The sequence below is a fragment of the Trachypithecus francoisi genome, unplaced genomic scaffold (genome assembly GCF_009764315.1).
Source record: "Trachypithecus francoisi isolate TF-2019V2 unplaced genomic scaffold, Tfra_2.0 Lachesis_group16, whole genome shotgun sequence".
Classification (NCBI taxonomy): Eukaryota; Metazoa; Chordata; class Mammalia; order Primates; family Cercopithecidae; genus Trachypithecus; species Trachypithecus francoisi.
Window position 1 is genome coordinate 35,707,221 of NW_022681461.1, and position 4,993 is coordinate 35,712,213.

Genomic DNA, 4,993 nt, shown 5'->3' on the forward strand with positions numbered 1-4,993 from the left:
CCATCCCATGCTGCCATCAGCCTTTCCACTTTTGTCTGAGGAGATAAACCCTGCCTTGCCTGAGGCAACAATGATAGCCTCCCCTGACGGGCAGTTGCCAGGCAAAATAATGTTGATTCTCCTCAGTAGCCACTACTAACACCCCTGTTTTGCTTCTAGACCTCTAACTAGACTAAAGTCCTGGGGGGCCCCTAAAGGTGAGGTTGAGATTGTGAACCATGAGGAGGTGCCCGCTTGAGAAGAACTGCTTGAGTTTTCTAATTTACATAAACAGAAATCTGGAGAACAGGCATGGGAATGGATATTAAGGGTGTGAGATAATGGTGGAAAGAACATAGAGTTGGATCAGGATGAATTTATTGATTTGAGCTCACTAAGTAGGGACTCTGCATTTAATGTTGCAGCTCAGGGAGTTAAAAAGGGTTCTAATAATTTCTTTGCTTGGTTAGCTGAAATATGCATAAAAAAATGGCCCACTGTGAATGAGCTGGAAATACCTGATCTCCCTTGGTTTAATGTAGAGGAAGGGATCCAAAGGCTTAGGGAGATTGGGATGGTGGAGTGGATTAGTCACTTTAGACCTCCTCATCCCAGCTGGGAGGGTCCAGAAGATACACCCTTGACTGATGTCTTGTGAAATAGATTTGTGAGGGCAGCACCCACATTTTGAAGAACCCTGTAATTGCTCTTCTCTGCATGTCAGATCTAACAGTGGGAACCACAGTCACTCAACTGCAAAATTTAAATACAGTGGGAATAATTGGATCCCAAGGTGGCAGGGACCAAGTGGCAGCACCCAACCATTGAAGGCAAGTTGGGCGTAGCTACCATAATGGATGGCAGAAACAAATGAATAACCTGACCGGTGTAGGGCTCTGGCATTGGCTAATTAATCACGGTGTTCCTGGAAGTGAAATTGATAGGAAGCCTACTGCATTCCTACTTAATTTATAATAAGCAGAAAACTTCTAGGTCAAATGGACAAAAGACTTATTTGAATTTGAATAACAAAAACAGAGAATCATGGCCCTTCAATCAATTTCCAGATTTAAGTCAATTTACAGACCCAGAACCCCTTGAATGAAGAGGAGGTCATGTCCACTTGAGGAAGGACCCTCCTACATTACCGAAAATTTATGCAGTAAATCTTACTCCCATCCTTCCCCAAGGAGACCTCTGGCCTTTTTCCATGGTAACTGTGCATTGGGGAGAGGGAAATAATCAGATATTTCAGGGACTACAGGACACTGGCTCTGAGCTGATGTTGATTCCAGGGACCCAAAATGTCATTGTGATCCTCCAGTTAAAGTAGGGGATGATAGAGGTCAGGTAATTAATGAAGTTTTAACTCAGATCTGACTTATAGTGGGTGCAGTGGGCTCTTGGACTCATCCTGTGGTAATTTCCCTATTGCCAGAATGCGTAACTGGCATAGACATACTTAGCAGCTGGCAGAACCCCAACATTGGCTCCCTGACTAGTAGGGTGAGAGTTATTATAGGGCAAAGGGTCAAATGGAAGCCATCAGAGCTGCCTCTACCTAGAAAAATAGTAAATCAAAAACAATATCACATCCCTGCAGGGGTTGTGGAGATTAGTGCCACCATCAAGGACTTGAAAGATACAAAGGTGGTGATTACCACCACATCCCCATTCAACTCTCCCATTTGGCCTGTACAGAAGACAGACAGATCTTGGAGAATGACAGTGGATTATCGTAAGCTTAACAAAGTGGTGGCTCCAATTGCAGCTGTTGTACCAGATGTGGTTTCATTGCTTAAGCAAATTAACACATCTCCTGGTACCTGGTATGCAGCCATTGATGTGGCAAATGCCTTTTTCTCCATTCCTGTTCATAAGGCCAGTTTGCCTTCAGCTGGCAAGGTAGGCAATATACCTTTACTGTCCTACCTCAGGGGTGTATCAACTCTCTGGCTTTGTGTCATAATCTTACTTGCAGAGATGTTGATCACTTTTTGCTTCTACAAGATATCACACTGGTCCATTACACTGATGACATGCTGACTAGATCCAGTGAGTAAGAAGTAGCAAACACACTGGAATCACTGGTGAGACATTTGCATGCCAGTGGATGGGAAATAAATCTGACTTTCAGGGACCTTCTGCCTTGGCAAAATTTCTAGGTGTCCAGTGGTGTGCGGCCTGTTGAGATATTCCTTCTAAGGTGAAGGATAAGTTGCTGCATTTGGCCCCTCCTACAACCAAGAAAGAGGTGCAAAGCCAGATGGGTCTCATTGGATTTTGGAGGCAACACATTCCTCCTTTGGGTGTGCTACTCCAGGCCATTTATCAAGTGACCTGAAAGGCTGCCTGTTTTGAGTGGGGTCCAGGAGAAGGCTCTGCAACAGGTCCCATCTGCTGTGCAAGCTGCTCTGCCACTTGGGCCATATGACCCAGCAGATCCGATGGTACTTGAGGTGTCAGTGGCAGACAGTGATGCTGTTTGGAGTCTTTGGCAGGCTCCCATAGGTGAGTCACAGTGGAGGCCTCTAGGATTTTGGAGCAAGGCCCTGCCATCTTCTGCAGATAACTACTCTCCTTTTGAGATACAGCTCTTGGCCTATTACTGGGCTTTGGTGTAAACTGAACGTTTGACTATGGGTCATCAAGTCACCATGCATCCTAAACTGCCTATCATGAACTGGGTGCTTTCTGACTCATCTAGCCATAAAGTGGGTCATGCACAGCAGCATTCCATCATCAAATGAAAGTGGTAAATACGTGATCAGGCTTGAGCATGTCCTAAAGGCACAAGTAAGTTACATGAGGAAGTGACTCAACTGCCCATGGTCTCCATTCCTGCCATCCTACCTTCTCTCCCCAAGCCTGCCCCAGTAGCCTCATGGGGAGTTGCCTAGGATCAGTTGACAGAGGAAGTGAAGACTAGGACCTGGTTCACACATGGTTCTGCACGATATGCAGGCACCACCCAAAAGTGGACAGCTGCAGCATTACAGCCCCTTTCTAGGACATCTCTGAAGGACAGCAATGAAGGGAAATCTTCCCAGTGGGCAGAATTTCGAGCAGTGCACCTGATTGTGCACTTTGCATGGAAGGAGAAATGGCCAGTTGTGCGATTATATACTGATTCATGGGCCGTAGCCAATGGTTTGACTGGATGATCAGGGACTTGGAAGAAGCATGATTGGAAAATTGGTGACAAAGAAATTTGGGGAAGAGGCATGTGGATGGACCTCTTTGGTCAAAAACTGTGAAGATATTTGTATCTCATCTGAGTGCTCATCAACAGGTGACCTCAGCAGAGGAGGATTTTAGTGATCAAGAGGATAAGATGACCCATTCTGTGGACACCACTCAGCCTCTTTCCCCAGCCACCCCATCATCACCCAATGGGCCCATGAACAAAGTGGCCATGGTGGCAGGGATGGAGGTTATGCATAGGCTCAGCAACATTCTGCTCACTAAGGCTGCCCTGGCTATGGCCACTATTGAGTGACCAACTTGCCATCAGCAGACCAACACTGAACCCTCGATATGGCACCATTCCTCGGGGTGATCAGCCAGCTACCTGGTGGCAGGTTGATTATATTGGACCTCTTACACCATGGATAGGGCAGAGGTTTGTCGGCACTGAAATAGACACTTATTCGGGATATAGGATTTCCTATCTTGCATGCAATGCTTCTGCCAAGACTAGCATCCGTGGACTCATGGAATGCCTTATCCACCATCACGGTATTCCACACAGCATTGCCTCTGACCAAGACACTCACTATTTGGCTAAAGAAGTACAGTAGTGGGCTCATGCTCATGGAAGTCATTCATCCTACCATGTTCCCCATCATCCTGAAGCAGCTGGATTGATAGAACGGTGGAATGGCCTTTTGAAGTCACAATTACAATGCCAACTAGGTGACAATACTTTGCAGGACTAGGACTAAGTTCTCCAGAAGGCTGTGTATCCTCTGAATCAACGCCCAATATATGGTACTGTATCTCCCATAGCCAGGATTCACGGGTCCAGGAATCAAGGGGTGGAAGTGGAAGTGACACCACTCACCATCACCCTTAGTGAGTCACTAGTAAAATTTTAGCTTCCTGTTCCCGCAACATTATGTTCTACTGGCCTAGAGGTCTTAGTTCCAGAGGAAGAAACACTGCCACCAGGAGACACAACAATGATTCCATTAAACTGGCAGTTAAGACTGCCACTGGGACACTTTGGGCTCCTCCCACCTTTAAGTCAACAGGCTAAGAAGGGAGTTATAGTGTTGACTGGAGTGATTGACCCAGACTATCAAGATGAAATCAGTCTCCTACTCCACAATGGAGGTAAGGAAGAGTATGTATGAAATACAGGAGATCATTAGGGCATCTCTTAGTATTACCATGTCCTGGGATTAAGGTCTTCCATCATGTAAAGGGCAGAGGTTTGTCCTCACTGGAATAGACACTTACTCTAGATAGGGGTTTGCCTATTCTGTATGCAATGCTTCTGCCAAGACTACCATCCGTGAACTCACAGAATGCCTTATCCACTGTCGTGGTATTCCACACAGCATGGGAAATTACAACAGCCCGATCCAGGCAGGAATACAAATGATCCAGACCCTTCAGGAATGAAGGTTTGGGTCACTCCACCAGGTAAAAAAAACACAATCTGTTGAAGTGCTTGCTGAAGGCAAAGGGAATACAGAATGGATAGTAGAACGAGGTAGTCATCAATACCAGCTGTGATCACGTGACCAGCTGCAGAAACAAGGACTGTAATTGTTATGAGTATTTCCTCCTTCTTTTGTTAAAAACATGTTTGTGCATGTATACATTTGTACTAAAAAAATCTTCATTTTATTTCCTTTCTCCTTTATCATGTGACATAGATTTATGGACTTCACATCAGCATTTAAGTATTAACTTTATGTAATAGTATTTGGTTTGGGGATTGGTGTGTTTCCAGTTGTATGAAGGACAGTTGTATCATGTTAGGCATAATTATGACCTTATTATTGTC

At 45.3% G+C, this 4,993-nt stretch overlaps 1 pseudogene; it reads left to right on the top strand.

Annotated features, from left to right (window-relative positions):
• The first annotated feature begins 1,141 nt into the window (after window positions 1–1,141).
• LOC117099334 lies at window positions 1,142–4,752 on the top strand (annotated as a pseudogene).
• Window positions 4,753–4,993: the final 241 nt, after the last annotated feature.